The sequence below is a fragment of the Micropterus dolomieu genome, linkage group LG16 (assembly GCF_021292245.1).
Source record: "Micropterus dolomieu isolate WLL.071019.BEF.003 ecotype Adirondacks linkage group LG16, ASM2129224v1, whole genome shotgun sequence".
Taxonomy (NCBI): domain Eukaryota; kingdom Metazoa; phylum Chordata; class Actinopteri; order Centrarchiformes; family Centrarchidae; genus Micropterus; species Micropterus dolomieu.
Window position 1 is genome coordinate 17989881 of NC_060165.1, and position 12500 is coordinate 18002380.

The 12500-nt window shown below is 39.3% G+C and overlaps 1 long non-coding RNA gene across 1 annotated transcript in view; it reads left to right on the forward strand.

Annotated features, from left to right (window-relative positions):
- The first annotated feature begins 12414 nt into the window (after positions 1-12414).
- The window catches only part of LOC123985133, a 679-nt gene continuing 593 nt past the window's right edge, over positions 12415-12500 (forward strand). The window contains exon 1 of the long non-coding RNA XR_006828613.1: positions 12415-12500. This exon is cut by the window's right edge and continues 28 nt beyond it. This is a non-coding gene — a long non-coding RNA (uncharacterized LOC123985133).

Genomic DNA, 12500 nt, shown 5'->3' on the forward strand with positions numbered 1-12500 from the left:
TCTCCTCGCTTCCTCGGCCCCTGTGTTCCCCGGCTCCCTGGTCCCCTGACTCCTTGGTTCCCCGTGCCTGTACTTCCCCGACGTCCTCCTCTCCCTCCACTCCAGTCCCTCTCACCCTTTTTCCCTAAATAAACCTCCTTCCCTCAGAGTGCTGCATTTGGGTCCTCTTTGTCCACACACCACACCTCGTAACACAGACACCATCTCCACATTTAAGAGTAGGCTTAGGACTTTCCTCTTTGATAAAGCTTATAGTTAGGGCTGGCTCAGGTGAGTCCTGAACCATCCCTTAGTTATGCTGCTATAGGCCTAGACTGCCGGGGGATTTCCTATGATGCACTGAGCTCCTCTCTCCTCTACTTTCTCTCCCTCTGTATGCAACCTCATCCCATTATTGCATGTTACTAACACAACTTCTCCCCTTTCTGGTAGTCTTGTGCTTTCTCGTCCCTCTCCTCCTATCACTTCCTGCAGGATTTCTGGCTCTGGATCTGTGGCTGCGGGTCACCTGCTGCCCCCGTGTTCCTGCTCGACACCCTCTGCTGCAACGACTATTGTTACTAGCCCTATTGTTGTTATAATCATTAACATTACGACTGTTACCATTAACACTACTATAAATATCTGTACCATTTTTCATTTAGTCTATAGCAACATCACCTTTACTGTCTGTACCTCTGTGTGTATATTGTGTAGGTGTAGCTCTCTCTCTCTCTCTCTCTCCCTGGCTAGACCACACAGCAGTTTGGACCCTGAAAGTACTAGCGCGCACAGCACACTCTTATGAAACTGCAAAACAGACGAGAAACAGTGGCCTCATGCCAGTTTGTTTGATAAGGAAAGATAAATTCTTACTGGAAATGCTAACATTCAGGGTTAACGTTCAGTTTAGTTGGCTTTGTACTCACTCAGACAGGGGTGGGTAGATGAGGCACAACAATTATTGGTCAGTTAGATCAAAATAAGACAGATCTGAGAGAGACACACAGGCATCTGAGCCATGATGAAGACTTTGTGTGTTGCTGTTGTTGTGCTGAGTCTCACTTCAGTGTGCCAGCCTGCGTCGCTGGCCTGCGAGAAGCTGTTGAAGCCAGTAGACAAAGGTCCAGATGTAAGTCTCTTTCCACATTTATAACTAACACGATATTTTCAAAACTGCTTTATTAGACTAAACTAAACTGAACCTATTGAACCCCTTTGTGCTATGATTCTTTTTCCTGAAATATGTTGTGATAAAAACCTTTAACAAAAGGCTTCAGATTTTTCCCAAACATTTGTAAAGTCAAAATTAATAAAACAAAATTTCTTTTTGTTATTTCAGTTGTCTGGAGGTTGGTACCTCGTAGCCATTTCCTCGGACGTCTGTTTGGTTACAACATTACTGAATTCAGTTTTTTGGCCAAGTTTTGCAGTGGATGTTACCTCTAAGGACACACCGAACATCTATGATGTCAACTTTAAGGTTAAAATGTGTGTGAATGGATTTTGTGCTAAAGAATCAGAAAATTATTCATATGAGAACACCATTTTCAATGTTAACAGCAACATTAATATAAGGTTAAAATGTGAGCAATCTTTTTACTTCTTCTAATGGTGGTAAATTAGTTGGTATTTGTGCATTATACCTCACCATGTCCTGTACAATTCTTTCAGTTGTTATATCTTTATTATTATTTAAAATATTTGGCAGGTATGGATATTGTGCAAATGAAACAGATCAATATTTCTATGAGAAAAACAACATCTTCAGTATCAACAGCAACAGTAAGTTTTGTTTAATTTGCTGTGTGCACTGATATTTGTGTCTCTTTGTATTTGCTTCTTTTAATCACTATTAAAGACTACTGACAGCTCATTCACTTGATTGTTTTCTCTTGTTATTACCATCCACACAAAAGGCTTTGACTTGCTGCACTTAAGACTTTTAGAGAAAATAGGTAAAAAGGAGATTATAAACAATGCATAGATACTGATAAAACTACTGCTAAACCTGTAATACATTTAAGCTTTTATGCAGGCTTTGAAATCATTTAAATGAAACTCTATAATATATATAGAGCGGTTTATATTTATTTTATTATTATTTTTGTAATTTATTTACTGTTAATATCTTCTAATGTTTCCAACAGATACCCCAAGTGGTGAACCAGATGTGCTGCTGCAAAGTGGCTGTCCTGACTGCATTGTCATAAAGGACACTGACATCATTGACACTCTTATGCTCTACAGTAAGGAGAACAGAGGGATGATATAAGAAAACATGTAATAATATTTCCAATAATGGTGGTATACAAGACAATGTAGCTTAAAATGACACTAATACCACAGGAAAACTTCTCTGAGAGACTAATTTCCTTTATCTGGCTTCAGAATATTCATAATTCATGATACAGACTTCTGTGACGATAGCTATGAAAAGTTATTACGTATAAAGTTATAATAATTCATCCTTAGGGAAATACGTCAGTAAAAATATTCTTGGCTAATCATCTAGTTGTTGTGGTGAAGATATTACAACATACCCACAGACCAACATTGCTAACTAATATTGTGATATCGCTGTATTTTGTTTTGATCTACATTTTCTCTCTTTTACAGGTCTATAATAGCATGTACTGTAAATACATAATCTATTTTATGTGTGTGAGAGAGTGAGCTTGCAGTGGTGTGGGTTAAACTAGTATAAATTGTAGAACATCATCACTTTCATCTCAAATCACCTCTTTAACAGGTAGGAGAAAGACGGTCACTGCTGCTGAGCTGAAGGAGTTTGAGACACAGACAGAGTGTCTCGGCTGGCCCAAACCACAGGTCTTAAACACAGATCACGGTGAGACTTGGAAAAAAAACTGTTGTTCATGTAGAGCAGGGGTTTTCAAAGTCTGAGACTGCGAGCCTCTCCTCAGACAAAGCTTGGGAAAGCCCCCAACCCCCCCTATTGTGGTATTCACAATACCACTTCAAACATTACAAAAATACAATTAAGGGTACAGAATCAATTGGGTATAGTGAATGGGTCTCCCAAAGAAGCTAAAGAAAGCTTATACGTGGGGGTCCATAATTTATAAAAAAAAGTAGTATACACAGTTATCACTTGATAACACCACACAGAGCACACCAGAACATACATCATAAAACATACACATACAATCATACACATACACATCCATCCCAGTAATTCATTAGAAAACAGTTTGATATTAGATTCTAGTAAATCTATTTATGGTGGGGAAAAAAGAGGAGTGAAGCCACGTTTTGCCCCATCTTCCTTAGACATATCAATGTTATAATCAACCAGTATACAGTCTTTTTTTAACTTATTCACTTTGTATAATAGATCTTCCAGTTTACAGCAAAATGTGTCAAGAGCAGAGTCTGGTGGACGATAGAGGACGCCAACAATAAGTGTTTTGTCATAATTGTTAATCTCAATAAATAAGGACTCACAGTGGTCATCCTCTAAATAACAATCACAGATATTTACTTGGAGACTGCTCTTAACATAAAGACAGACCCCTCCACCTAATCTATTTGGTCTATTCTTAATGTGTAGATTGTATCCATCAAGGTTAAGTAAATCGACATTTGAAAAATCATTGAGCGATGTTTCACTACACCCAATAAATCAAAATGACAGCTTGAGTTAGATAATAAGGAATCAAAATGATGTTTGTTTAAGCTTCTAATGTTTAAATGTAACAGTGAATAATTATATATATCATTTGATGGTTTTAAGTTATCAGGGTCAAAGACATTACAAGTTGTATTGCCACCCATATCAATGCAGTGCTGAAAATCTCCAACGATATTAAAATCATCAAAACCCATAATGTAAACAATACAGATTGATCATGGAGTTTTCTGGGATTACATTGAGCAATACACACACAAAAAAGTATTCTAATACCACTGTGTAAGCAATTTGTACCACGCCGCAGTCATCAGCGCCGACTTGCAAAAAAGGAAAAGGAAAAAAAAGGAAAATGTCTCTCACCTCTCCGCCCTCCTGCCTAGAAAACATGGTTCAAGCCTCCCATAAAAAGGAGAGTAGGCTTTAAGAGATTATCGCCCGTAATCACCGCTGTCAAAATAGGAACTCTACTTCAAATGCTAAGAAGCCATAGCCTACTGGCCTGCCATCCTCATCAGTTAGGCAACAAATGGTCCCCTGAAACTGTTTGGAGCCCCCCTAGGGAGGCCCGCCTCACACTTTGAAAACCCCTGATGTACAGTAAGATGTCCTTACAGTCGACTTATGAGTGTGGTGGCGTTGTGTCATGATACCTACCATTTTATTCTCTGCTGTGCCATTTTATGCCACAGTATGCAATGCATGCAATGGTCAAATGTATTGTGGGGATAAAAATATACACTATAAAATAGTGTTATTTATATTGTCAATACTGTCAGCTTTCTAATTTAAATTTTTGCTCCCTGCACAGAGTACGAAAACTGCCCAGCACTTGATGATGATGATGACGACACCGATACTTCCAGATTATCACTCATGATGTATCAAAGACTGAAAAACGTGTATACAGAGCCCCTCAAGTGTCTTGCATATGAGTTTCTTTACTACCCCCGTCTTGCCTATGAGTGGGTTCGGCAAGAGTGGGATAATATATGGCCCTTTTAGGGCACTACTACAACAAACATTCAATCAAACCAATCATCTTTACGCGAAATGGTTCCCCGTTTACACCTGGTATTAGAATGTGATTTGTATCTGTTATTTTGAATGCATTCTCGTTATCCTCATAGAAATCTGATCTCTGTCCTCCAGAGCAAAAAAAGCGTGATTCATTTGAGGTAGGGGATTTCGCCCCAGACTCCTTTAAAAATCACATAGTTTTGTTTGTTTCTCAATTAAGTTATTGAGTTAGGGAACACTGACATAAATGTATTGAAACACCATCTACGACAAATTCTTAAGTATTTGTCCCCTCTTGCCAAAAGTAATTGCCTGGATGAAGGTATTCCTTTCTTCGTATAAGAAGATTGTTATTCACTTCTGACCCATATAGCTTTAATTTGTCTGCCTTCGTGCTTGCTATATTTTATGTTGGCTAAAAACAAATATCTGTAAGCAAAACTATTTTGTCATGTGTAGATGCCAGCATATCATAGGCTATGGATTGTGTTTATACCTATCTAAGACCTGAGCACAACACGAGCCAGATCACCTCCAGGGGTAAAACTTTGAGAGTTGCAAACTTGTAGAACTATTTCTGTCACCCACAAACACAACAGTAACACCATTTGACATTCTTCATTGCAGGTGCACAAAATCATATTCTATCAATCACAAATGACAAAACTTATACACTCACATTTTTGCTAATGTTGCTGCAGAAAAAAACGTTGTGTTTAAGAATAAATTCAACTCTTAATCTATTTTTCTCTGTGACTTTAAATTTACTGATACACATTTTTGAAAATCACACTTTTCATGCAGTGATATTCATGTGCAGGTGTTTGTTAAACAGGTAACAGCTACAGACAAAACAAAATATGCTAGTCTGGCAGTGGTAACTGTAAGCCTATATTAGTTTTAGCAGTCACAAACTCCATACTTCACTGCTAAAATCCACTGACTCCAACCTAAAATCGTAAAACAACAATAAACAAGGTTAAGGCAGACACAAAAAGAAATCATTTAACTATGTAGCCTACTTTATCATAGTAGAAGCACAAAAAGCAAACACTGATTACCAAATCAACAAAATGTAAACAAAATCAGTCAGGCAAAATGCTCTGATTCTGAAATGCTCCTTGTGGGAAATGCAGCCTGATGTTGACGGAATAAAACGGGGTCACAGAGGGCTGTGAAGAAGGTAAATGAAAAATTAATTACAAGTCAATAATGTGGGGCAGGCTGCACGCTCTGCTGCTGAAACGCTTCTGAGACGCTTCCAGTGGACTTCGACACCAGGCTATGGCCAGATCAAAACCATGGCGCAGCTGTAACGCGCTGTAGCCGGTGTCAGAGGATTTTAGGAGTTACAAGTAAGGGAAACGTGGATGCAATTAAGAGGGATGTACCCACTGACTTAAATATGCTAGAGGGGTGAGGATAACAATGGACAGATTAATACATAGGGTGTGCTTTAAGTATACTTCATTTCGTCATCTTTCCAGTGTGAGCATATTACATACTCTGAACCTTCTTAGACTCTGTGTGGTATGGATTTGAAACACAGTTAGTCTTCCTTGACCAAATTAGGACCCTGAATGTATTTGTGCACACAGCATAGTCTTGTGAAACTGTATTACAGACATAATCTGACCTGCTGTCCCTTTTCTCTAGTTTGTGAACAGCAGTGGCCTCATGCCAGTTTATTTGACAAGTAAACAAAATGGCCTACTGGAAATGCTAACATTCAGGGGAGATAGGCACAAAAATAATTGTTCAGTAAAATCAATGTAAGACAGACCTGAGCGAGACACAGGCATCAGAGCCACGATGAAGACTTTGTGTGTTGCTGTTGTTGTGCTGAGTCTCACATCAGTGTGCCAGCCTGTCACGATCCTGTCCTGAGTTCTCTGTGTACTGTATTTTGATTGCTTGTTTCCTGCTGTGAGGGCGGCACGGTGGTCCAGTGGATAGCGCTGTGGCCTCACAGCAAGAAGGTTTCCCCGGCCTTTCTGTGTGGAGTTTGTATGTTTTCCCCATGTCTGCGTGGGTTCTTGCCATCTATCTTTTTTCCAACCCAAAACCACGCTCACTTCTGTATTACGGAAGCCTCAATGGTATATGACAGTAATTGGAAAATTGCGACATGGGGCACTGAATTTGACGAATGTGCAGCGGTTGGCCATCTGGCTATTCTGGCAAATGCCAGAGGGCCGGTTATATTTTTAATATATATGCATAAAAACATTGTTTTTACAGGCTGACAGCACATAGGACAGGTTGTTTTCGCAACTTGTCCGTCGTAATTGCTGTCGTGTTGTAGCGATTTGCTGTAGTGTTATGGTGAATTGCTGTCACGTTGTGCAAGTGCACATCAGGACCACCGTAGGTTTCTCTTGAAGGTTTCCTTGAAGTACAGCAGACAGTCCTGTACAATACAGTCACCAACAGAGATATAAACTGGCAGACAATAGTAGAGTTGACAGAGTTAGGCTACGTTCAGAATGCAGGTCTTAATGCTTAATTCCGAAACAAGGAGCAACAGAGGTTAGCTCCTGTTAGCTTACGGGAGACTCGTTTTTTTATTGTCCTCTCATGGGAGTGTTCACAACTTTTGTCCTTTTCATTACAGTTTCTGGTGCTGTACAACGCATCTGCCCCACAATTCCCTCCGTCTCTCTCTCTCCACTCTGTCCGCTTGGACAAATAACATGTATATATCTCCGAAGAGAGCTTGCGTTCTGGTGGATTTCAGGTTTAAGAAAGGGAATCTGTGAGCAGATGAAGGCGAGGTAGAGGAGGAAGAGAGACACATGTTTAATAATGGCTTATGTGAAGCTTTTTCGTTCATTGCGGCTCCGTCTACAGCAGAACTGTGACAACAGCGGCTCTAGAGTGACATCAAAGTCTCATCAATTTCGACCTGAGTATCCAGACTCAGTCTGAATGTAGCCTTAGACAAAGTTACGTGGTTGTACCATCCAAGCATGGGAGTAAAACTCTGTGGTAACATGCTGGTACTACAAGCCAAGAATGTTCTGTGTTACAGTCCTTTTGTGCCTATAGAGAAAAGCAGTAATGATTGGTATTATCAGTAGGCTATTTATGTAATTGCGTGCTCTCAACACAGTTTCACTAAATGAATTCAAAGTAGTATAACAAAATTTGAGTAGAAATATTATCATCTTGTGACTGTAATGATCAAAGCCTTTTTGCAGTTATTTGAATCTTTGAATCTTGAAGCTTATCAGCTCTTTTATATTCTCTGCTCAATAAACCATCTAGAAAAAAATCTATTAAAATGAAATATAGATACTGTATATATTTTTGAAAGCATTCTTACTTTATAGGATTTTCCACACCAAATAGTTTTTATAAGTCATTAAAAACAAGGTATTTATACCTCCAAACAGACACACTTGTGCTGAAAGCGGCTGGACAGATGCAGACTGGTGCAGCTGATGTTGTCTATGCAGATTAGGTGGTGCGTTGCAGATTCTGGTACACATCTTGGCATGAAATTGCATTTCTGCATACTCAGGCTACTTGTTGTTGCAAATGCAAGCGCTGTCAATGTTGGTGCACACAAATACTTCTCCAAAACTGAGAACCTTCAGGTTCACCTTTAGGACGCAGATGCAGACTCGAGAGTCATAGATGCATTTTGTGTTTTAAGTGTTCCCTTAATTTTTGAGCAGTGCAGAAAGATATAGAAAGCCATTATTAAAAACAATGTTTTGGTTTCCAGGTAGTGAAAAATCTCTCTGTCTAGTGTTAATCCTCCTCCAGCATGACACTAGCGCTGTATTTTTAGCTGGCTCTTTAATTCAACAAGAAGACCTCACAAAAGGACCATTGTTGACCACTTATCCTCATGATAGAGGTTTCAGAGCATTTGGAACAAAATCCATTTATTAATAAAAACTTATTAACATTTACCACTGCAGACTTAATTGACTGCTGTACAAACTGTTAAGTCTTATTTACATTTAGCACTGGTAACATCATTAATTGTTTATAACTTCTGACATGGTACAAACTAATGGTAAATAACCTTCTGTGCTTAGCTACACATAGGACATTATTCAAAAAGTCACAAAAGCTTATACACTCTTTTTTAAAATTATATATATCAGCCTGAGCTCCACCAAGCATGGTGGCCCTGAGCTGTAAAACACAGTATGGGTAGATCATATCCTATTACATCTGAATAATTTAGGTTCTTTTCTTACAGGTTCCGAAATATTGTATTATTATTATTTTATTTTAAGTACAGTCATTGCGTGCAGATTTCACCTGAGAGTCTTCTGCTGACATATTCTCAAACTTGTTCTTAAAGGAGACAAATCTGTTTCTGTGGTTTCCGCTCATTGGTCAAGTTTACACTGATTACAGTTGCCATGGTAACAATTAAGGCATGCCAAAGCTTCAAGGAGCAGGTTTTGTCTCCAGGCTTATACCTAGTGCACACAGAGGATTTTCAAATCTTAACTGATTTTAAAAACGTGGGATACTACAGACATAACAAAGATTTTGAATAGTAAGAACACCAACACTAGGCGATTGAGTCAAGATGCAGGACCACACACTTGGCGTTTATAATGAACAATTTCAGTGTGGCGATTCTGGGGGACTTGATAGGGGATGAAACATGGCTGTAGAAGTAAACAAACATGGAGGCAGACTGTCATCGTCAGCCAGTTGCACTTGTGTGTGCTATGTTTTGTTCAGAAAAAAAGAGAATACTGTGGATAAATTCATGGCTGAGAAGAGGGAATCCACATGGTTAATATATTTTAAAGTGCAAACAAATACACAACATGTTGGTGACACTTCCTGGTCAGCTCGCTCTCATTGGCAGTTGCAGGTCTCTGATCGAAAGTTCCCTCATTTCAAATAATAAACATGTTTCATAATTTAGATTTTTTGCTTGCGTACACAACAGAGTGTTCAACAAACCACCGTTTTCGTTGGGAAAAAAAAAGTTTTGCTACGTATTGTCTGAACTCGCCCCTTTTCACATTTCATTCATCAGTCCCTGCAGTCACCTGGCTGACTCCACCCACTCCTCCTGCAACTCATTTCATCATCAGCCACTCATCATGTCTACTTCTGTTGTTCTCTGCCAGATTGCTGTGTTATGTTGCATGTCTGACCTTTTGCCTGTTTTTGGACTTTTGATTATTGCCTACTCTTGTTGGATCTGTTTGCCTGTTTGGATTGTAGTTTTGACCTTTGCCTGCTTGTGCCACCTGTGGATAAATCCTACTGAATTTGGTGCTGTATGCAATGTAAAGCACACTGAGTTGACCTATAATAAACATGCTATATAAATAAAATTGCTGTCTTGCCTTGGTGATTCTTTCCTTAGTGCCATCACAAGGTTGACGTTTGATTCAGGGTAAAATTTCTCAACCACTGTGGAATGAATTGCTTTGAATTTTAGTACAGGAATTCATGTCCCCATCAAGATGAACTCAGTATATACTACAGAGTACACAATCATCATAGGGTGCATTCCGATCGCCCCGTAGTTCCCTGCTAAGTGGACTGCACAGGGTATTCGGCCATTTTAAGTGAGATTCCAAACAGCAGGGAGCACAACATGTTCACTTCAAAGGGCACTGTGAACTGTGTAGGGAAGAAGCGAACAATGGTTCATCAGTTCGCAGGAAGTTAACAAGAAAGATTACCCATAAGACTTTGCACCTTATAGGAGCTAACAATAGAGCAGACCACAGAGTTTGTACAGGTGAAACTCGAAAAATTTGAATATCATGCAAAAGTTCATTTATTTCAGTAATTCAACTTAAAAAGTGAAAATATATTATATAGACTCATTACATGCAAAGTGAGATATTTCAAGCCTTTAATTGGTCTCTCAGTCTGGTTCAGTGGAATTCACAATCATGGGGAAGACTGCTGACCTGACAGTTGTACAGAAAATCATCATTGACACCCTCCACAAGGAGTGAAAGCCTCAAAAGGTATTTGCAGTCCAAAGAAGTTGGATGTTCTCAAAGTGCTGTATCAAGGCACATTAATAGAAAGTTAAGTGGAAGGGAAAAGTGTGGAAGAAAAAGGTGCACAAGCAGCAGGGATGACCGTAGCCTGGAGAGGATTGTCAGGAAAAGGCCATTCAAATGTGTGGGGGAGCTTCACAAGGAGTGGACTGAGGCTGGAGTTGCTGCATCAAGAGCCACCACACACAGATGGGTCCTGGACATGGGCTTCAAATGTCATAAACAACGTCAGAAGCGCGAAAAAAAGAACTAGTCTGTTTCTCAGTGGTCCAAAGTCCTCTTTTCTGATGAGAGCAAATTTTGCATCTCATTTGGAAACCAAGGTCCCAGAGTCTGGAGGAAGAATGGAGAGGCAATCCAAGATGCTTGAAGTCCAGTGTGAAGTTTCCGCAGTCTGTGTTGGTTTGGGGAGCCATGTCATCTGCTGGTGTTGGTCCACAGTGCTTTATTAAGTCCAGAGTCCAGCGCAGCCGTCTACCAGGACATTTTAGAGCACTTTATGCTTCCTTCAGCAGACGAGCTTTATGGAGATGCTGACTTCATTTTCTAGCAGGACTTGACACCTGCCCACACCATGGGATTACTGTGCTTGATTGGCCAGCAAACTTGCCTGACCTGAACCCTATAGAGAATCTATGGGGCATTGCCAAGAGAAAGATGAAAGACATGAGACCGAACAATGCAGAAGAGCTGAAGGCCGCTATTGAAGCAAATTATATCATATAAAGGCTTGAAATATCTCACTTTGCATGTAATGAGTCTATATATTAGTTTCACCTTTGAAGTTGAATTACTGAAATAAATGAACTTTTTCACAATATTTAATCTTCTGGGATGCACCTGTATATCTGTAATTATTGTCACTGTAGCTAATGTTATCATTAATTATATGATTATTTCAGAGATTAGGTTACCTAAAAACAACAATGCTCATTTGAATCTTTTTAATAATGACGCTGCATATCTTTTAATAAATTAATCCAATCACCTTCATTCACAAGTTACATACATTTTAATAGAATATAAATAGAAAAAGTTATGGAAATATAATTGTTTTAATTGTATCAGTTTGTTTTAACATATATTCAATATTTAATTTCAGTAAATAGTAGCAGCGGGTATCCGAGGTGTTTATGTTACCAGGATGAACTGACGTGTGCTTTGATGATGTTGCAGGGTGTTCCGAATGGAGCAGGGAGTACTGTTTATGTACACTGTGGAACGCAGCCATAGTGTATTCTGTTCTAGCAGTTAGTATACACAAAATTCAGCATACATTTTCTACTAACTAAATAATGACAGTACTGTTGAATAGCATAGCCAATTAAACCTCCCAAATGTTTTTTTTTCTTGTCATGACACGGAAAATGAACTGTTTTTAGTCTGCATACGGTATCGTTTGAGTTTACTTCATTTTGTCACCTTTTCCAATGTGAACAACAACTACATCAAAACCTCCTTAGACTCAGTTTGGAACAGTTAGTCTTGCTTGACCAAATTTGGTCATCGTACTCTCATGAAACTGCAAAACAGACAGGAATCTGAACCTGACCAGCGAGCCCTTTTCTCCAGTTTGTCAACGGCAGTAGTCTCATGACAGTTTGTTTGACAAATAAACGGAAAGGCCATCTAGGAATGCTAACATTCAGGGTTAATGTTCAGTTTAGATTAGATTAGATTCAGACAGGGGTGGGGCACAAAAATGACTGGTCAATAAAATTAATATAAGACAGACCTGAAAGACACACAGGCATCAGAGCCACGATGAAGAATTTGTGTGTTGCTGTTGTTGTGCTGAGTCTCACTTCAGTGTGCCAGCCTGCGTCACTGGCCTGTGAGAAGCT